Source organism: Arachis hypogaea, chromosome 18 (assembly GCF_003086295.3).
Source record: "Arachis hypogaea cultivar Tifrunner chromosome 18, arahy.Tifrunner.gnm2.J5K5, whole genome shotgun sequence".
Lineage (NCBI taxonomy): Eukaryota > Viridiplantae > Streptophyta > Magnoliopsida > Fabales > Fabaceae > Arachis > Arachis hypogaea.
In genome coordinates, this window is record NC_092053.1 from 29,788,148 (window position 1) to 29,811,421 (window position 23,274).

Sequence of the window (23,274 nt, forward strand, 5' to 3'; positions counted from 1 at the left end):
GGTTTTTGTAGCCTATGGTTCATGGAAGCTGTAACCTTAGACTCAAAGTCAGTAAAGAAAGGCTCCGGGTTGGCCTGGTTGATAGAAGAGAAGATGTTTGTAAAGTGCTCCTCAGCCACTCTTGCAATTTCAGCGTGAGAAGACACCACGTCACCGTTTCTTCCAATTAGACACTAGATTTTATTCTTCATTGTCTGCACTTTGGACCTTCTATGGAAAAAAGCAATGTTATTGTCTCCTTCTCTTAGCCATTTAGTCCGGAATTTTTCCTTCCAGTATAATTCTTCAATCAAGTAAGCCTTTTCAAGCTTTCACACAATCTCATGTACCTCCGTACCCCCCCCCCCCACAAATGGCTGCTACCCTTATTTCCTCTAGCCAAGTATTGAGCATCGTTATCTCCTTCTTTGAATTTGATTGATTATTTTGTTGCCACTGCACAAGCTTATGTCGGCAAAATTTTAATTTCTGGGCTACGATATACATCGGTGAACCTTTAACTGGAGAGGTCCAGGCTTCGCTAATAATACTCCTTGTTTCCTTCATACCACACCATCTCTCTTAGAACTTGAATCTTCTCTTTGATTTTTTTTACTTGATAGTTGGTGTCCAGCAGCAGAGGGGCATGATTTAAGCCATTTTCAGAGAGCCTGAGGACAGTTGGGTGGCAAAAGGATTGTAACAGTCCTCTGTTCACTAGTACTCTGTCTAAACGTTCTTGAATCAATTCACTCCCAACCCTCTTATTGCTCCAAGTGTACTGTCGACAATCATCCCTATATCCACCAAATCATTGTCACTAATAAATAGGTTGAAGGCTGCCATTGATGACAAAGATGTGTCACAACCTCTTATTTTCTCCTCTGGCTTAGTGTTTGCATTAAAGTCACCTAAGATAATAACATCTTCCTGAGTCTGCCCCATTATCCTCAAAATGTCTTGAAATTGGGTTGTCCTTGCTTGTTTACTGCAACTAAGGTGGACTCCAATTATGTGCCTCTCTACATTATTCACCACATCTCTCACTACACCTTGTATATGAAAACTAGAACTACTGGTTACTTTCACATCACATTCTTCCTTCCACGCCATGGCTAATCCTCCGGCAATACCATTTGGATTGATTATGTCCCATCTACTAAATCCACATGACTTCAGATTTGCTTCCACCAGACGAGTTTGAATTTTTGTTTTGCATATAAAAACCAACTCGGGAGAGTGGGATTCAGCAATTCCTTTGAGGTTATAGATTGTTAGCGGTCTCCCCAAATCCTGACAATTCTATGTAAGGATCCTCATGGTGCTAGGGATCCCATTGTACGGCTGGCACCCTCCACTTTCTCTTTTTCTGCACGTTTTTCCTCCATACAAGATTTTTTTATTAGTTTCATTTTTCATACCTGCTAGTCCCCTTTTCACTCCACACACTTGCTGGTAGTTTTCATCTCTTTATCTAGCAATTTATTTAATCTTCAGTTTCCTTTTCTCTTCTTTAAGCACTACTCTTTTTCTGCTCTAACTCCATAGGTGTCTCCATTGGGTTAACATCATCCAATAGGATCAAGGCTCTATCATTTTCCATAGACTGTCAGGCCTCTGATAAACCCCGGTTTCGTAGTTTATCTTGTGCTTATTTTAGGGGATTTTATCACCTTTTCCACATTTATTCAATGAAATAGCATGGTTTTGTAATTCTCTCTTAAATTGTGCTTAAGTGTAAAAACATGCTTTTTAGGCCCTTAAATTGATGATTTTAATTCACTTTAATTCCATTCGATGCCTTGATGTGTTTGTTGAGTGATTTCAGGTTCATAAGGCAAGTATTGGATGGAAGAAATGAGGTGAAAAGCATACAAAGTGGAGAATGCATGAAGAAGCAAAGATTGGGAATGCATCAATGGGCCCGCACGCGTATAAGGCGCGCACGCGCAGAAGTGATTTTGCATAGAGACGCGCACGCGTACATGCCGCGTACGCGCGGATGAAGAAACAGCCAATCAACGCGCACGTGCACATGGCGCGTATGCGCTGATACTCGCACGTGGCCCACTTAAAGGCAAAACGCTGGGGGTGATTTCTGAGCTTCCCAGACCCAAATTCAACTTGTTTCTGAGTGTATTTCATGCAAAATTGAAGTCCAAGCAAGGGGAAGCAATTAGTTAGTCAACATGAGCCTTTAGTTTGTTTTCTAAAGAGAGAAGCTCCCCCTTCTCTCTAGAATTAGGTTAGGATTAGGTTAATTTGTCTTGGATCTTGAATTAATTACTTGATTTCATCTTGTTTCTTCTACAATTTCTCATTTCTACATCTTGATTTTCTTAGTTATAATGTTAATTTCTCTCTTTGCTTCCTTTTGTGATGATGAACTCATGTTGGATTTGGTTTACATTTAATGCAATTTGATGTTGATATTTCTTTCATTGATGAATTAAGTTGTTGATTTACTTTCCTTGCAATTATTAGTTGTTAGATTTGTCATTCTTGCACTTTTACCATGCTTTCCTTTATTACCCACCAAGTGCTTGACAAAATGCTTGGTTGGGCTTTAGAATAGACTTTGAGCATTCTTGACTTGGAAGGAGTAATTAGGCAATCTTAATTCATGAAAACCCAACCTATGTTGGTGATCTAGAATTGTTAGTTAATATCATTTCCATTGACTCTAACCTCTTACTAATCCAATTGGTGAGTTGATTAGGACATTTGGATTGAGATTAGCTAATCTTGTTAGACTTTCTCTCATGGAAGATAACCTATATCTTCTTCCATCATTGGGGATGACGTAATAAGATAAATTCTTGTTAAGCATTGCTATGATTAATGACTAGGATAGAAAGCCTATGATCTCAACCCTTTCCATGAATGTCTCTCTTTACTTATTGCTTTTCTTTATTTTGCTTCCTCTAATCACTTGCTTGATTTATCTTTTCTTGTTCCTTTTATCAACCAAACCCCCTTTACCCTTCATAGCCAACAATTGACCACTTCATTGCAATCCTCGTGAGACGACCCGGAGTCTAAATACTTCGGTTAATTCTTATTTGGGGTTTGTACATGTGACACAACTATATCTTAATTTGATACGGGAATTGTTTGTTGGTTTGGGGCTATGCTCACAACGAAGTAATTCTTTTCTTTAGGAAGAAAATCTAGACCGATACGACAAATCCCGACCACCAAATTAATGGTGCCGTTGCCGGGGATAGCAATGGTGCTATGTTATTGGCTATTGTATATATTGTGAATAGCTTGATTTTTGGTTTGTTTGTTGGCTTTTGCTAGTTGTAGGACTTTGTTTTCTTTGTTTCTTGTTAGTTTTGTTTTTATTTTCTCTTGACACTATGAATTCTCATCCTTTTAGCTATGACTGTAGTTCAAACTATGTTGTAGGAAACGGAAGCTTCAATGAGGATGTGCATCAAGGATTTGGAAATCAAGGATGGGAGGAACCCCAAGCTTATGGACAACCTTCTTGGCAACAACCTCCTCCGAACTCTTATGGGTATAATCCTAATCCTAATGCATACCAATCCAATGTGTGTGATGATCCTTATTGTGATTGTCAACCACAACCACCACATGCATATGAACCCCCTCCTCAATATAACCCTACACCACACTTACAAACCTTTTACCACCATCTACCTCCATATGATCCCAACCCATATCCAACATTCCAACACCAATACTTCCAAGAACCACAAATTCCACATACACCACCTCAAAAATTTCACCAATATGAACCACTTTCCAATTACAACAACCTTACTCAAACAATGGAACATCTCTTCCACCACCACCTCCCGATGAAGCCTTCATGTTAGAACTGAGAGACCTTGAATCTCATATCTTAAGGCGACAAGAGGAGGATGAAAATAAGTTTAAGGAGTTAAGAGCAAGGATGACTAGCATGGTAGAAGCCGTGAGTCACCTAACATCCCACCTAAGCTCATGCACCCTAAGTACTCCCATTGTTGAATGTGGAGAAACAATCAAGGAGCCTAGTGAGGGAGTGAATTTGAAGCTCCATGGTGAGGAAGAGGAGTTAACGCAAGAAGTGCAATAAGAGGAGAAGGTAGAGATTAGTGGTCGAAAGGAAGTAGTGGGTGGATGTTTGAGATACGTTGAGCACATAAAGGAATCTCGAGTTGAAGAACCCTCTTCCACGGAGTTTGGAAGGGATGTTAAAGAGGAAAGTAATGTTGCGAAAGTAGACAGAGAGTTGAAGGATATTGATCAAGAAGTGGATTCCATCATTAGTGATTTTTTGCCCACATTGATCGATCCCCTTGACGATCTTGTTGAGCCTTCTCCCAGTGGACTAGAATGCAATGTTGAGGAGGATGTGCAACCTCCAAGGCATATTGTGAGTGAAGAATTGGAAGAAGTGTCCCAAGCAACAAGCTCCCTTATATATGATGATTCCACATCAACATATAACCCTTTCGAGTTTGAAGAGTCCTTCCCCAATATGCTTAGACTTGATGATGAGGTAGACTTCACTAGACCTCCTATCTATGATGAGAGTGATGGGGAAGAGACAGAAGAAATTGGTGAAGAAGAATGCGAACTTGAAGAAGCTTGGCGAGAGAAGGAACTTGAAAAACCTTGCCAAGTGGTGGAAGCCTCTAGAAGAGGATGGATGGGAGTAGAGCGTGCTTCATCAAGATCTTTGGGAACTCCTCCACCTAGGTTGTCATCCAATCCTTCGTTTGAGTGGGTAAAACTTCTAACTCTCAGCTTTATTATTCCACTTGAATTTGTTTTGCTTGAAACGGATGGCCAACTTAGAGGGCTTTGTGGAATTAAGCGAAAGAGGAGAATGTTTAGTGGTTGGCATTGTAAATCTAGACTCGTTATGGTTGGAAGTTCAAAATTGAAGAATATGGATTGGTGTAGTGCTTAATTAAATGGGTCTAGGAGGATAGCTTGGTGCTTTCATGAGAATTCAGCTTTCTTGTCACCCGGATGGAATCAAAGCGATCAACTAGAAGATGGGTGCAAAGATAAGATATGGGACCCTGGATCACAACATGAAAACCAATTTTGGGAACTCATATCTTGGAGAGAACCTCACCCAAGCTTGGTGAAGATGGTTGGAACTTCTGACGACCGATTGAAGGACAAGCACTCTTGGAGGTTCAAAGATGGCTACAAGCATAAACCACCTTGACAAGGAGCCTCCCAAATGTCTAACTTAAGGACTTAAACTAAAAGTTCTTGGTGGGAGACACCCCACCATGGTAAATGGTGCACAGAAATCGTGACAGTTCATTCCTTGGTAACGACGCTAAAAACTTAATACGCACGTTCATAATCTTAGTTCTTTGTCACAACTTCGCACAACTAACCAGCAAGTGCACTGGGTCATCCAAGTAATAAACCTTACCTGAGTAAGGGTCGATCCCACGGAGATTGTCGGCTTGAAGCAAGCTATGGTCATCTTGCAAATCTCAGTCAGGCAGATTCATATGGTTATGGATATTTGATAATTAAAATATAAATAAAACGTAAATTAAAGATAGAGATACTTATGTAATTCATTGGTGAGAGTTTCAGATAAGCGTATGAAGATGCTTGTTCCTCCTGAACCTCTGCTTTCATGTTGTCTTCATCTAATCATTCATACTCCTTTCTATGGCAAGCTGTATGTTAGGCGTCACCGTTGTCAATGGCTACATCCTGTCCTCTCAGTGAAAATGGTCCAATGCGCTGTCACTTCATGGCTAATCATCTGTCGGTTCTCGATCATACTGGAATAGGATCCATTGATCCTTTTGCGTCTGTCACTACGCCCAGCACTCGCGAGTTTGAAGCTCGTCACAGCCATCCCTTCCCAGATCCTACTCGGAATACCACAGACAAGGTTTATACTTTTCGGATCTCAAGAATGGGCGTCCATGGATTCTAACTTATACCACGAAGACTCTGATTAAGGAATCCCAGAGATATTCATTCAATCTAAGGTAGAACGGAAGTGATTGTCAGGCACGCGTTCATAAGTTGGGAATAATGATGAGTGTCACGATCATCACATTCATATTGAAGTGCGAATGAATATCTTAGAATCGGAATAAGCTTGAATTAAATAGAAAAACAATAGTACTTTGTATTAATTCATGAGGAACAGCAGAGCTCCACACCTTAATCTATGGTGTGTAGAAACTCTACCGTTGAAAATACATAAGAACAAGGTCCAGGCATGGCCGAGTGGCCAGCCCCCATAAAGATCTAAGATAGCATAAAATTTATCAAAGATGTAAATACAATAGTAAAAAGTCCTATTTATACTAAACTAGTTACTAGGGTTTACAGAAATAAGTAAATGATGCAGAAATCCACTTCCGGGGCCCATTTGGTGTGTTCTTGGGCTGAGCATTGAGCTTTACACATGTAGAGACTTCTCTTAGAGTTCAACGCCAGTTTGTAACCTGTTTATGGCGTTTAACTCCACTTTACAACCTGTTTCTGGCGTTTAACTCCAGAATGCAGCATGGAATTGGCGTTGAACGCCAATTTGCATCGTCTAAAGTCTAAACTCGAGCAAAGTATGGACTATTATATATTGCTGGAAATCCCTGGATGTCTACTTTCCAATGCAATCGAGAGTGTGCCATTTGGAGTTCCGTAGCTTCAGAAAATCCACTTTGAGTGCAAGGAGGTCAGAATCGAACAGCATCTGCAGTCCTTCTTAACCTCTGAATCTGATTTTTGCTCAAGTCCCTCAATTTCAGTCAAAAATTACCTGAAATCACAGAAAAATACACAAACTAATAGTAAAGTCCAAAAATGTGATTTTTAATTAAAACTAATAAAAATATACTAAAAACTAACTAAATCATACTAAAAACTATGTAAAAACAATGCCAAAAAGCGTATAAATTATCCGCTCATCACAACACCAAACTTAAATTATTGCTTGTCCCCAAGCAACTAAAAATCAAATAGGATAAAAAGAAGAGAATATACTATAAACTCCAAAATATCAATGAAACTTAGCTCCAATCAGATGAGCGGGACTAGTAGCTTTTTGCCTCTTGAATAGTTTTGGCCTCTCACTTTATCCATTGAAGTTCAGAATGATTGGCATCTATAGGAACTTAGAATTCAGATAGTGTTATTGATTCTCCTAGTTCAGTATGTTGATTATTGAACACAGCTACTTTATGAGTCTTGGCCGTGACCCTAAGCACTTTGTTTTCCAGTATTACCACCGGATACATAAATGCCACAGACACATAACTAGGTGAACCTTTTCAGATTGTGACTCAGCTTTGCTAAAGTCCCCAATTTAGAGGTGACCAGGGTTCTTAAGCACACTCTTTTTTTTTTCTTTGGACCTCGACTTTAACCGCTCAGTCTCAAGCTTTCACTTGACACCTTCACGCCACAAGCACATGGTTCGGGACAGCTTGTTTTAGCCGCTTAGGCCAAGATTTTATTCCTTTAGGCCCTCCTATCCACTGATGCTCAAAGCCTTGGATCCTTTTTATTTACCCTTGCCTTTTGGTTTTAAGGGCTATTGGCTTTTTGCTCTTGCCTTTTGGTTTAAAGAGCTTTTGGCTTTTTCTGCTTGCTTTTTCTTTTTCTTTCTTTTTTTTTGCCATTTTTCTTTTCTCTTTTTTTTCTGCAAGCTTTTGTATTCATTGATTTTTCTTGCTTCAAGAATCATTTTTATGATTTTTCAGATTATCAAATAACATGTCTCCTTTTTCATCATTCTTTCAAGAGCCAACATATTTAACATTCATAAATAACAATTTCAAAAGACATATGCACTGTTCAAGCATTCATTTAGAAAACAGAAAGTATTGTCACCACATCAAAATAATTAAACTAGTTTCAAGGATGAATTCAAAATTCATGTACTTCTTGTTCTTTTGTAATTAAAACATTTTTCATTTAAGAGAGGTGATGGATTCATAGGACATTCATAGCTTTAAGACATAGACACTTAAACACTAGTGATCATGTAATAAGACACAAACATAAATAAACATAAAGCATAATAAATGAAAAACAGAGAAATAAGAACAAGGAGATTAAGGAAAGAGTCCACCTTAGTGAGGGTGGCGTCTTCCTCTTCTTGAAGAACCAATGGTGCTTTTGAGCTCCTCTATGTCTCTTCCTTGCCTTTGTTGCTCCTCCCTCATAGCTCTTTGATCTTCTCTAATCTCATGAAGGATGATGGAGTGCTCTTGATGCTCCACCCTTAGTTGTCCCATGTTGGAACTTAATTCTCCTAGGGAGGTGTTGATTTGCTCCCAATAGTTTTGTGGAGGAAAGTGCATCCCTTGAGGCATCTCAGGAATTTCATGGTGGAGAATTTCCTCATGCTCTTGTTGAGGTCCATGATCTCTTATTTGCTCCATCCTTTTCTTAGTGATGGGCTTGTCCTCTTCAATGAGGATGTCTCCCTCTATGTCAATTCCAGCCGAAATACAGAGGTGGCATATGAGGTGAGGAGAGGCTAACCTTGCCTAAGTGGAGGACTTGTCAGCCACCTTGTAAAGTTCTTGAGGTATAATCTCATGAACTTCCACCTCCTCTCCAATCATGATACTATGGATCATGATGGCCCGGTCTATAGTAACTTCAGACCGGTTACTAGTAGGAATGATTGAGCGTTGAATGAACTCTAGCCATCCCCTAGCCACTGGTTTGAGGTCATGCCTTCTTAATTGAACTGGCTTACCTCTTGAGTCAATTTTCCATTAAGCTCCTTCCTCACATATGTCTATGAGGACTTAGTCCAACCTTTGATCAAAGTTGACCCTTCTTGTGTAGGGGCGTGCGTTCTCTTCCATCATTGGCAAGTTGAACGCTAGCCTTACATTTTCCGGACTGAAATCTAAGTATTTTCCCCGAACCATGGTGAGCCAATGCTTTAGATTCGGATTCACACTTTGATCATGGTTCCTAGTGATCCATGCATTTGCATAGAACTCTTGGACCATTAAGATCCCGACTTGTTGAATGGGGTTGGTGAAAACTTCCCAACCTCTTCTTCGGATCTCATGTCGGATCTCCGGATACTCATTCTTTTTGAGCTTGAAAGGAACCTCAGGGATCACTTTCTTCTTAGCCACAATTTCATAGAAGTGGTCTTGATGGACCTTTGAGATGAATCTCTCCATCTCCCATGACTGAGAGGTGGAAGCAATTGCCTTCCCTTCCTCTTTCTAGAGGTTTCTCTAGCCTTAGGTGCCATAAATGGTTATGGAAAAATAAAAAGCTATGCTTTTACCACACCAAACTTAAAATGTTTACTTGTCCCCGAGCAAAAGAAGAAAGAAAGAAGGAGAAGAATAAAAAGAATGGAGGAGATGGAGGGAGAAGGTGTATTCGGCCAAGGGTAAGAAGAGAGGGTTGTGTTGTGTGAAAATGAAGAAGGAAAGAGGGGTTTATATAGGGGTGGGATGGGATTTAGTGTTCAGCCATTAGGGTTGGGGTTGTGAGGGAAAAGAGTTTAAATTTTGGAGGTAGGTGCAGTTTATGGGGAAGAGAGGATGGATGTGAGTGGTGAAGAGGTTATGGGAAAGAGTGATTGAGGTGATTGGTGAAGGGTATATGGGGAAGAGAGTTATGAAAAGGTGTGAAGAGGAGAGAAGAAGATGTGGGGATCCTGTGGAGATCAAGTGGGGTCAAGGACTTAACATCCCTGCTCCAATTAGGCGTGTAAAACGCCCTTGCTGTGCAATCCTGGCGTTTAACGCCAGATTGCTGCTTGTTGCTGGCATTAAACGCCCAAATGTAGCCTGTTTCTGGCGTTTAACGCTAGGCAGATGCTTGTTTATGGCGTTAAACGCCAGCTTGGTGCTTGTTTCTGGCGTTTAAACGCTAGAATGCTCCTCCTTCAGGGTGTGCTATTTTTCATTCTATTTTTTATTCTGTTTTTGATTTTTTCAGTAGTTTTTGTGACTCCACATGATCATCAACCTAATAAAACATGAAATAACACAAGGAAAATAAAATAGATATAATTAAATAACATTGGGTTGCCTCCCAATAAGTGCTTCTTTAACGTCAATAGCTTGACAGTGAGCTCTCATGGAGCCTCACAGATGTTCAGAGCATTGTCACTACAAAAAAATTTGGTTAAAATGGCGGTTTTTTTGGGTATTTACGGCGGTTTAAACCGCCGTTATTACCAGAAATCGCGGTTTTAGAAAACGACGTAATTCTGGGAGCCATTCTGGTTATTACGGCGGTTTTCTGAAAACCGCCACAATTCCCATGGTTAAAACGGCGGTTTTTGGATAGGTTAAAACGGTATTTCCAAATAAAACAGCATTTTTTTAGTTGGTTAAAACGGCGGTTCAAACCGCCATTATTTCCAGGGTTAAAACGGCAGTTTTGGTTAGTTAAAATGGTGGTTCAAGCCGCCGTTATTTCCAGGATGAAAATGGCATTTACGAACCGCCGTTTTTACCCTGACAAAGCAATAATTTGGTTGGTTAAAACGGCAATTTTTAGTTGGTTAAAATGGCGTTTGAAACCGCCATTTTTACCGAATTAAAATGGCATTACATGTTATTTAAAATGGCAGTTACAAACCGCCTTTTTTACCGGATAAAAGTGATATTTTTTATCATTTACAAAAACAAATTTTAACCATCATTTTTATCGAATTAAAAAAATAATTTTTTTATTAAACTTTTTCAATAACAAAAAATCAATACTCATAAAGAAAATATTATATAACTCAAACAATGTATTAAACATAATATATTATTTTTTAGTATTAAAAATCAAAAGTAATAACCCCTATACAAATAAAGTATCTAACATAATATAATTTTTTAATTATAAATATCTTAACATGTAGCTCTTAATACATAAAATTTTCTTCATAGCTTTTGGTGCACTTTGTCATGATAATTTCTGTCTTCACTCCAATCCTTCTTTTGTCTTGACTATTTGCTTCTAGAGTACTTATTTTCACGCCCAACTTTTTCCTGAAAAAAAAATCATGTTCATTTTAATTAATTTTCATTTCACAACTTGGTTTATTATTATTATTATTTTAAGATAAAAAATGAAAAAAGAACACAATTATTGCACCTGTTAGACTTTGTAAGGATTGCTCAATCTTCCAGCAAGCCATTACTGCTTCCATTGCATGGACACGAACATGTTGGAAGTTGTTCTTTGAAGGAACAGAGCAACAAAACATAGTGTGACTGCAACAATCAGCACCAATCATGAAATCATATTAAAATAAAGAACACAATTCTGGAATTAATGAATTACAAATAAAATAGAAATACTATTGCTGATATATTTTTAGGTTTCCTAATTAGCTTATTTATGGAAATAGAAAGAATTGCATGCTTCACAATATACTAACTATAAAACAAAAAAAAAGAAATTAAAGTTTGATAAAGTGGTCTCCACCAATATCCTTTCCCCTGCAGCTAGCACTAATCTTTCATGAAGCTCTTCACCAAGGCTTTAAATTATGGTTACGATTGAAGATAATCCTTAATGTAATCAAAGGCCACTTATTAGTACGTAGTCAGTACTTATTGAAGTTCATCCACTTGATGAAAGGGCCACAGTCTTTTCATGTCAAAGAACACCGTGTCACAAGTCTCATCAAAGCTATATGAATTAAAGGAGATGCTTGAATTTTCATAGTTCTCAATAGGGTTCGATTCCATCATGAGACTACTACGAGTATTCCCATGAGAACGAAAGCGAATCATGTAAAAATAAATATTTTGATACCTATTTCATGGACTCTGCAATTTTAGATACAGCATGAAGACAAGCAGAAATCATGGTCTGATCGCATAACGGGTGAGATACCTGTTTCATGAATAAGAACAATTAGATAAAGGATTTTCTTTAGCTGAAAGAATCAATAATTCAACATTCAATGGTGGATTATCAAAACTAGAAGCACCTCGTACCCAATGCCTAAGAAGCCTAGAACCGAATATAGTAAGGGTGCGATTCATAATTTGCAGCAAGGTCCCATTCTCAGATCCATCACTATTATTTTTTAAAATCTGAAATCACATAAAAACATCCATTAGCAACAAGTATACACAATAGAGTCCAAAATGGTATGATGAAAATTAAAGTACATACAATAACAGTTTGTTATCACAGTTCAAAACAAACAGAAAAAGAAAAAAGAAATCATCCAGCATGCCAATAAAAATTATGCTCCAGATATAATTACCTCTAGTTATTGAAACGTATTGGCTGAAAAGGTCATTTCCATATTTCTTGAGAATGGCCTTAAAGAAAAACCTGAGCATACAATTCTCTCAAACCCAAATTCCTTTAAATGGTGAATTGTTAAGGCCAAAGATTGCATAGCCAAGTCTGGCATGTTCATCACCTCCTATAGAATTAAAAGGGTAAACATATTATAAAGGAGTCACCAATGCAAAGTGCAACAACACTAAGTGTACAGCTACAATCTGCAAATTAAATAAGGTATGTGATATTTATGTTCAAGAAGCTCACAGAAGTTGAAATAAATGCTGTTATTCATTTTTCACCGCAATAAAAGAACTAATTAAATCTAAACAACTTACAAGTAGCTACTGCATGGTACAGCCTACTTGTATCGAGCATTGAGAAGACCTAAATATTGCCATATAAAAATCAAAAGATTGCAGCATTTTTAATTTTTAGCAAAGGATCATCATAGTTTTTGAAGCCACTCAAAACCCCAAGCCAACTTAAAAAAATTAAACAACACACTCCAAAGTGAGCCATTTGTTATTAGTTATAAATGCATTTTACAGATAATTAGTAGTATAAATCTAAATTTAACAATGTGATTTTTCATCACTTTTAAATTGAATGTGCACTCCCTTTGCAGTCATTATCCATTTTCATGTTACACAACATGCTCAGTCTCCCTTAATCCTGTTCCTTGCTGGGAAATATGACATTTATAATAAACAAGGAAACATAAGCTAGCAAAAACTAAGTACCCAGTGAGAAGAGTTGGAAGCCTTAGTTTCAGATAAGCGTATGAAGATGTTTGTTCCTCCTGAACCTCTGCTTTCCTATTGTCTTCATCCAATCATTCATACTCCTTTCTATGTCAAGATGTATGTTAGGCGTCACCGTTGTCAATGGCTACATCCTGTCCTCTCAGTGAAAATGGTCCAATGCACTGTCACTGCATGGCTAATCATCTGTCGGTTCTCGATCATACTGGAATAGGATCCATTGATCCTTTTGCGTCTGTCACTACGCCCAGCACTCGCGAGTTTGAAGCTCGTCGCAGCCATCCCTTCCCAGATCCTACTCGAAATACCACAGACAAGGTTTAGACTTTCCAGATCTCAAGAATGGCCGTCCATGGATTCTAACTTATACCACAAAGACTCTGATTAAGGAATCCCAGAGATATTCATTCAATCTAAGGTAGAACGGAAGTGGTTGTCAGGCACGCGTTCATAGGTTGGGAATGATGATGAGTGTCACGATCATCACATTCATATTGAAGTGCGAATGAATATCTTAGAATCGTAATAAGCTTGAATTGAATAGAAAATAATAGTACTTTGTATTAATTCATGAGGAACAGCAGAGCTCCACACCTTAATCTATGGTGTGTAGAAACTCTACCGTTGAAAATACATAAGAACAAGGTCCAGGCATGGCCGAGTGGTCAGCCCCCATAAAGACCTAAGATAGCATAAAACTGATCAAATATGTAAATACAATAGTAAAAAGTCCTATTTATACTAAACTAGTTACTAGGGTTTACAGAAATAAGTAAATGATGCAGAAATCCACTTCCAGGGCCCATTTGGTGTGTTCTTGGGCTGAGCATTGAGCTTTACACGTGTAGAGGCTTCACTTGGAGTTGAACACCAGTTTGTAACCTGTTTCTGACGTTTAACTCCACTTTGCAACCTGTTTCTGGCGTTTAACTCCAGAATACAGCATGGAATTGGTGTTGAACGCCAATTTGCATCGTCTAAACTCGAGCAAAGTATAGACTATTATATATTTCTGGAAAGCCCTGGATGTCTAATTTTCAACGCAATTGAGAGTGTGTCATTTGGAGTTCTGTAGCTCCGGAAAATCCACTTTGAGTGCAGGGAGGTCAGAATCCAACAGCATCTGCAGTCCTTCTTAACCTCTGAATCTGATTTTTGCTCAAGTCCCTCAATTTCAGCCAGAAATTACCTGAAATCATAGAAAAACACACAAACTCGTAGTAAAGTCCAGAAATGTGATTTTTAATTAAAAACTAATAAAAATATACTAAAAACTAACTAAATCATACTGAAAACTATCTAAAAACAATGCCAAAAAGCGTATAAATTATCCGCTCATCAGTAAACTCTTTCCATTCTCTTATAGATATAATGAATGAATGAATTGGGTTCTATTGTATATAGTTTCTTTACTTCTTAGTATATTTTGCTTCGCTTGCTAAGGTGTTTATAGATTCTATGCCTTAATTAGGGATGATTCTTTGAATTTGAGTTTTTGCTTGGATTGCAAGTTTCCTCAATTTGTTTGAAAAATTCCCAAAATTTCAAAAAAATATGTTTGATTTTGCATTTTATCTGGTTTTAGAGTCCTAGAGGTGGTTGGGAGGATTTTGAGCTCTCCTTAGTACTTTTGAAAAAAAAGAGAGAGAGAGAGAGAAGGAAGAGCCACGCGCAAGCGAACTGTGCGCGCGCGTCGGCTGTGCATTGGAGCTTTCTGGGCCAAGGACCAGAGAGTTGTGCCATTTTTGGGCCAACTCTGCGCCTCAACCCACGCGGATGCGTGCATGGCGCGTCCGCGCCCTTTGCATTTTCTTACCCACGCGTTAGCGCACCTGGCGCCTCCGCGTCCCATCATCGTTCAACACATCCACGCGCAAGCGCACAGTGCGTGCGCGCATCGATGCGTTTTTGCATCACCCAAGCCAAAGACCCGAGAGTTATGCCAACTCTGGGTCAGTTTTGTGCCTCTGGCCCAGCTCACCCGCGCGGACGCGCACCGTACGCGTCCGCGCCCATTCCCAATTCTCCTATCCACGCGCAGGCGCATATGATGCTTCCGCGCCACTTCATTATTCTCTCATCCACGCGGACGTGCACAGTGCGCGCTCGCGTGGATTCAAAATTTACTAACCTCATGGACGCGAGAGCCCTAGCACATTCGCGCAACCCTTCATCCCTCCCCAACGTCTCTCCCTCTTTTTTTCTCCATAACCACCACCATCATCTCTGCAACCAGCAACCATTTGTCCACCGCGCCGGCCATACCACTACCGTGAGCCACCGCGTCGCCTTCTCGTCCCAACCCTCTTTCTTTCTTTTTTTTTTCTCTTTCTCCCTCACTCTCACATTCCATAGCCGCTGCCGCCGCGACCTCCATTATCACCGGCGAGCATTCCGCAACCACCGCCGTCGCCACAACCCCCCCTCTCTCTTCTACCCTTGCTCTTTCTTTCGGCCTCACCCTCTCCTTCTCACTCCACCACCTTGCTCTGTCTCCTCTCTGTCCCGGTGCCACCTCAGCGCCGCCACAAGCTCCGTCGTAGGCCGCCGTCACGGGCAGCAGAAATCGGCCGCTCCATCCACCTTCCCTTTCATTTCTTGGTTCATCCCTTCTGCCCCGCTTCCAGGTCCCGTACCCTTGCCCTGTTTTGCTCTCTGTTGCTTTACTACTTAATTAATTTTGTTAGTTAGTGTTAGATTAGATTATTGTTTAAATTTTGTATGCTAGGTTAGATAGAGATATATGCTGTTAGGTAGTTAGGATGTGGTTAGAAGATTCTAGGCCTGATAAGTGCGCCGTTTGTGTTTACTTGTTCAGTTGTTACATGCTTCATGATGAGTGACGTGCTCTATTTTATATGTTCGGTTTTACTGCTGTGTTGATTTTGCCTGCTGCTTAAGCCTATTCCTTTTGTTTCTTGTTGATGTTTTGCTGCTGAAAGACTGGCTTATTTGTTTAATTCATATGAACTCATATATGGTTTTTGTGTTTTTAATTATTAATGAATTCATATGGAATCTGAATTGATTGTTTGAATTTGGAAAATGGCCAATTTACTGCTGAAATGCTGCCAGATTTTTCCTACCCATTTCTCATGAATTAACATTGTTTTAATTGATGCAACAAGCTTCTATTTGAGGAAATTCTATGTCAATAGAATCTTGTTCACTAAATGGATTTGGAAATTTTCTCTTGAGCTTCTTTGTAAGTTTTGGTCATGCTTATAACTTTCTTTGCTTACTTGTGATGTCAACTTACTTCTATGCATTGAATAGTTCAAGTGAATTTTCAACTTGACCATGAACTTGAAATTCCTTGGAGATTTTGTGCCTCTTTTGCATAAACTCACAAGTTTAAAGGTTTTTAATCTATGTGGCTAATTGATTCATTATATTCATACCTAATTTGCATTAAGTCACATGGATCATGAGGTTTTCCGTTCTTGTTTCAACTTGTGACTTTTATGCCTCATTGAATTTGGTGTTTGAATGTTTCTCGATTAACTTGTTTTTCAATGTTAATGACTTTACCAACACCAATTAAAGCGAGCCTAGTGACTTTTGCATTGATTGTTGATTCACTTTTAATAAATTGCTTTTTCTGCAATCTTGTATTTCATCATCAATGACTAAATGTCCCTCATGATTTTGAGTGTGATTACAACATACTTTGTGCTTTTCTTTTGAATTGAGCCGGTAACCATCATATCACTGATTTTTAAACTAATTTCTAACTCTAACTTGTTTAACCAACTAACTCCTCTTTTGGTTTTCAACTTAACTCCTTTAATCATTCTTTTGAATATGACGTTTCTTAGGCTCAATGAATAAGCATTGTGCAATTATGGTTTGAATTCTTGGTTTGTGACTTGATTTGAATTCTGAATTTTGTTACTTGCATTCCAAGAATTCTCTTCTCTTCACTCACTTCATGAGTATGCCTTACTTTAAGTGCTATACATCTACTTGGCTAATTGCTTATATCATATCACATCTATTTTTCAGGATGTCAGACAAAGGAAAAGCTATAGCCACTACTTCAAAGAAGAGAAAGCGCTCTAAAGCCTCTACCCCTTCTCCTTATGCTAATTATGCTAAGAATCCGCTGAATGATGTGGACAAAGAGAATCAGCTACTCCCATCCACTGACCTAATCAAATTCTCCAACCTCTACTGTGAGCTTCGCTTCCCTAAATATCAGAAGACGAACCTGAATATTGAAAAGAAACTGGTCCTTCCCAATGATGTAAGACGCACCATCAATAGTCGTATTCTGGAGTTGGGCCTGGACTTTGTTGATAGAGATTTGGGGAGGATAAACACTTCGTGGGTGAGGGAATTTGATAAACCACTATTTTATGGTTTATCTTATGCTCAATTGAGTGGCTTTTATCAATTCTTTACCCACTTATTCATACTATTTGCATGGTTTTACATTTGCCTTCCTAATTATGTGCTTTGATTGAAAACATGCTTCTTTGGCCTTAAGTTCCTTATGTTTAAATCCTCTCTTATTACCATTAGATGCATTGATATGTGTGTTAAGTGATTTCAGAGATTATAGGGCAGGAATGGCTCAGAGGATGGAAAGGAAGCATGCAAAAGTGGAAGGAATACAAGAAGTTGAAGAAACTGCAAAGCTGTCAGCCTGACCTCTTCGCACTCAAACAGCTATAACTTTAGCTACAGAGGTCCAAACGATGCGGTTCCAGTTGCGTTGGAAAGCTAACGTCCGGGGCTTCGATTTGATATATAATATGCCAGAGTTTCTCTGACGTTAGGCGACGCGAATGCGCGCTCCACGTGGACGCATCGCAGTTCTAAAAATCAGCGTGGCAGATTTCTTCTCCAGCGGTTTCTGGGCTGTTTTCGACCTAGTTTTCGGCCCAGAAAACACAGATCAGAGGCTATAAAGTGGAGGAAACTATTCATTCATAAATATAAGCTTACAATACACAATTTTAGTTTTAGATGTAGTTTTTAGTGAGAGAGGTTCTCTCCTCTCTCTTAGGATTTAGTTTTAGGATTTAGGATTATTTCTTCTTCATCACAGGTTCAATGTTCCTCTTATTTATTTTTTACTTTTATTATATACTTTTAATTATTATTTATCTTTTCAATTTGGCTTATGCTGCATTCATGTTATGATTTTCTTAATTAATATTATTTGAGGTATTTCAGATTTAAGATTGCTTTGCTTTATTTATGTTGATGCTTTTAATTTAATTTAGATATTTTCTCCCTTTTGGCTTGGGTTAAGTAATTGGTAACGCTTGAGCTGTCAAATAAAGCAGTGGTTGAAATTAGGAGTTGCTCCAATAACTCTAGTCTTTCCATAGGAATTGACTAGGACCTGAGGATTAAGCTAATTAATCCACTTGATTTACCTTCATAGTTAGAGGTTAACAAAGTGGGATTAAAATCCAATTCTCATCACAATTGATAATGATAGGACTTCCAATTCTATTACCATGCCAAGAGTTTATTTTATTATTACTATTTTATTTTTCTTATCATTTAACATACTGCTTCCTTACTTTCAAAAACACCCAATTTACAAGACTCATAACCAATAATAAGAACATACTTCCCTGCAATTCCTTGAGAAGATGACCCGAGGTTTAAATACTTTGGTTATCAATTTTTAAGGGGTTTGTTACTTGTGACAACCAAAACGTTTGTAAGAAAGGTTGATTGCTTGGTTTAGTAACTATACTTGCAACGAGAGTTTACTATAACTTCTAAACCATCAATCTTCAGTTCTTCAAAATGGCGTCGTTGCCGGGGAATTACAAACGTGTGCCTTATTATTGGTTATTGTAAATATTTGCTTTTTACCTGTTTATTTGTTTTTTTTTTATTTTTGCTTTTTCGTAAATTAAGAGGTTATTGGTTTTTATTTAGTTATCAAAATTTTTTCAAAAAATTTGTTCTTGGTGTTCATTTTGATCTTCAAGTTATTCTTCGTGTTCATCTTGACCTTCAAGTTGTTCTTAGTTGTTTTCTTCGTTTTGATCTAAAAATTTTTAAGTTTGGTGTCATTTTATTATTTTTCTCTTTCCTCATTAAATTCAAAAATTCAAAATTTAAAACTCAAATTTCAAATTTCAATTTTCAATTTTCAAAAATTCAAATTAAATTTTAAATTTCAAAAATTCAAATCTTTTCCAACCACCATATGAACCACGCCCAGAACCACCACATTAATATTCACCATCTCCATATCCATCAATCCAAGAGCACTATGATCCTACTTATGATAGCCAAGCACAACAAGAATCAAAGGATCGTCTCAAGGAAATTGTGAAAAGATTTCATGCAACCCTTCACCAATTGAATCAAGCGATAAATCAATTAGCTTCCCGACATTCAGACACTCAAGGAACCCCCATGGCTTCATGTGGACAATCTAATGAAGAACGTAGCATGAAAGAGACATTAGAAACTCCGGTGGACAGCAAGGAGCATGAATTTATACTGGAACAAGTGGAGGAAGCCGGAATTATTGAAGAAGAAGAAGTGGTTGAAGACTTGGGAGATGCTGAACCTCCATAGAAAAGTCAAGACATAGAACCTCCTTCCAAGACGATTGAATTTGATGTTGAGGAGGGTGTACAACCTCCAAAGCATATCATGATGGAAGACTTTGAAGGGGATGATCAAGAGATGGATTCAATCATTGATAAATTCTTATCTACAATTGAATCCTCTCCCATTGGAGTTGACATGGAAATTAAAGAAGAAGAGGCACAACCTCCCATGCCCTTGGTGAACAATGAAGAAGAGATCAAATTGGAAGAAAGCTACCAAGAGGAAGAGGTTGATATTGAAGAAGCTTGCAAAGAGGTGGAAATTGTCAAAGAAGAGCACAAGGGAATTGAGCTGGAAATCACCTTGCCAAAGTAGTTGGAGACCTTTCCCCCAAAATCATCACCATCCATACCTTCATTCAAGTGGGTAAATCTCTCATCTCTAACCTTAATTAGCTCACTTGAATATGCTTTGCTTGAGACAGATGGTCAGCTTAGAGCTCTTTGTGGCTATAAGAGCAAGCGGGAGATTATTAGTGGTAGGAATTGTCATGCAAGGTTCAATATGGTTGCATGCTCCAAATTGAAGTACAAAGGTTGGTACAATTCTCAATTGAATGGGTTTAGGAAGCTGTTTGGATGTCATAGTGAGAATTCGGATTGCTTATCACCCGGATGGAATCATGATGATCAACAAGAAGACGGGTGTAAAAGCAAGGTCTGGGACCCCGGAATTCAGTCTAGAAATCAATACTCTTGGGGCCTTGTCACTTGCTTCACCTTGCTTGAAGGCTTTCTGCGCCTAGTTTGGGATCCCGGAGGATACTGGAATTGCAAACATTGGTGGAGATTCAAGGATTAGTACAAGCATAAGCCACCATAACAAAAGACTCCCCAAATGTCCAACTTAAAGACTTTAACTAAAAGTGCTAGGTCGGAGACAACCCACCATGGTATGATCGTTCCTTTTTTATTTTTTATTTAGTTTTATTTGTTTTCGAGTTTTATCTTATTTTATTGTATTGAACCTGGAGTTTTGCATAACATTCATATTAACATTGCATTCTGCATACTACATTATATATATAAAAAAAACACGCACGCGACGCGGTAGCGTCGCTGACGCATCCGCGTCACCAGTGCGTTTTGAAGGAAAGAGAATTGAACAGAAAGTCACACGAGAGCGTGGCTGGAAGTGTGCCTCTGGCACAAACTGATCCATGCGACCTCGTCGCTGACGCGTCCGCGTCACCCACGCGAACGTGTGGCCCTGTGAAATCAACGTAAAGACGTGTATGGCAAAAAGTTATGATGGAGTGGGGCTGGAACCATGCTAGCAGCACAAGCCCTAAGACGCGAACACGTGCCCCACGTGTTCGCGTCATTTTTAATAGAAGGGCCATTCACGCGATCGCGTCAACCACGCGACCGCGTCACCCATATTTTGGCAAAATAAGATTTCGAACAGAGACTTGTGCGAGCGCGAGGCTGCCCTCGCGCCAGTAGCATAAAACGTGTCACGCGACCGCGTGACCGACGCGACCGCGTCAATCCGAATAAGCGCAATTCGCGCGAATGCGTCACCCACGCGTCCGCGTCGCTTGCGCCGCACAGCTTATCCAGATCAGCCAAATATCTTACCTTTTCTTCCCCAATCCTAATTTTTCTTCTCCTTTCTTACTTTCTTCTTCTTCATTTTTTTTAACTTCTCATCCCTCTTATCTTTCATTTTATTTTACTAAATTTATTTGCATATTTCATTCATTGCATTTTAATTTTGTACATATTTTTATTTTTTTCTAAATTTATTATTTTCCATTGGTGTTCAAATATTCTTATTCAACTGTTACATCTTTTCTGGTATTTTCTTGGTGCTTATGACTTGTTTTATTCTGATTGGGTATCATTATTTAAATCAATGTTAATATTTTATAATACTCGTACTTCTCTTGCATTGATATAAACTTATACTATCTTGCATTACCCACGTTCCCCTTTCCTTTGTTGTAAATTCTGCATCACTGGTATGCCATGTGCTTTTATTATTTTCTCACGTACATGTTGAAGCTTCCATGTAAATGAGACCCTTATCAATTGGCATTAACCCACTGGTACACAAAATTGTTACTCTCTTACAATTTCGCACACATGACCAGCAAGTGCACTGGGTCGTCCAAGTAATACCTTACGTGAGTAAGGGTCGAATCCCACGGAGATTGTTGGTTTGAAGCAATCTATGGTTATCTTGTAAATCTTAGTCAGGAAGTCAATTATGTTTATCAATTGAATTGTGAGTAACCAGTAGAGCATAAATTAAAAGTTACTTGTTGTGCAGTAATGGAGAATATGTTGGAGTTTTGGAGATGCTTTGTCTTCTGAATCTCTGCTTTCCTCTGTCTTCTTGTTCACGCACGCACGTCCCCCTATGGCAAGCTGTGTGTTGGTGGATCACCGTTGTCAATGGCTACCTTCCATCCTTCCAGTAAAAACTACGCTCACGTGCTCTGTCACAGCACAGCTAATCACCGGTTGGTTCTCGATCCGGTTGGAATAGGATTTACTATCCTTTTGCATCTGTCACTAACGCCCAGCCTTCAGGAGTTTGAAGCTCGTCACAGTCATTCAATCCTTGAATCCTACTCGGAATACCACAGACAAGGTTTAGACTTTCCGGATTCTCATGAATGCTGCCATCAGTTCTAGCTTATACCACGGAGATTCTGATTAAGGAATCTAAGAGATACTCATTCAATCGTATATAGAACGGAGGTGGTTGTCAGGCACACGTTCATGATTTGAGGAAGGTGATGAGTGTCACAGCTCATCACCTCCATCACAGTTAAGCGCGAATGAACATCTTAGATAGGAACAAGCGTGTTTGAATGGAAAACAGAAATACTTGCATTAATTCATCGAGACACAGCAGAGCTCCTCACCCCCAACAATGGGGTTTAGAGACTCATGCCGTCAGAGAATACAAAGTTTAGATCTGAAATGTCATGAGATGCAAAATAAGTCTCTAAAAGTTGTTTAAATACTAAACTAGTAGCCTAGGGTTACAAAATTTGGATAAACTATGATGGATGATGCAGAGATCCACTTCTGGGGCCCACTTGGTGTGTGCTGGGGCCCACTTGGTGTGTGCTGGGGCTGAGACTTAAGCAATTCACGTGCAGAGGCCATTTGTGGAGTTGAACGCTAGTTTTTATGCCAGTTTGGGCGTTCAACTCCAGCTTTTGATCCTTTTCTGGCGCTGGACGCCAGAATTGGGCAGAGAACTGGCGTTGAACGCCAGTTTACGTCGTCTATCCTTGTGCAAAGTATGGACTATTATATATTGCTGGAAAGCCCTGGATGTCTACTTTCCAATGCAATTGGAAGCATGCCATTTCGAGTTCTGTAGCTCCAGAAAATCCACTTTGAGTGAAGGGAGGTCAGAATCCAACAGCATTAGCAGTCCTTTTTCAGCCTGAATCAGATTTTTGCTCAGCTCCTTCAATTTCAGCCAGAAGAATACCTGAAATTACAGAAAAACACACAACTCATAGTAAAGTCCAGAAATATGAATTTTTCATAAAAACTACTAGAAATAGACTAAAAACTAACTAAAACATACTCTAAACTATATGAAATTATCCCCAAAAAGCGTATAAAATATCCGCTCATCACAACACCAAACTTAAACTGTTGCTTGTCCTCAACCAACTAGACAAATAAAATAGAAGACTAATAGGTTGAGAAGCAATAATATCTCAGAGTTGTTGATT

At 38.9% G+C, this 23,274-nt stretch overlaps 1 long non-coding RNA gene across 1 annotated transcript; it reads right to left on the reverse strand.

Moving 5' to 3' along the window:
• Positions 1-10,956: 10,956 nt before the first annotated feature.
• On the reverse strand, positions 10,957-12,016 carry LOC140181656 (uncharacterized). Its single transcript, XR_011876682.1, has 3 exons — positions 11,916-12,016; positions 11,731-11,787; positions 10,957-11,183 (listed from the first exon to the last, which is right to left on the reverse strand). It is a non-coding gene; the product is annotated as an uncharacterized lncRNA (long non-coding RNA).
• Between the last annotated feature and the right edge of the window lie 11,258 nt (positions 12,017-23,274).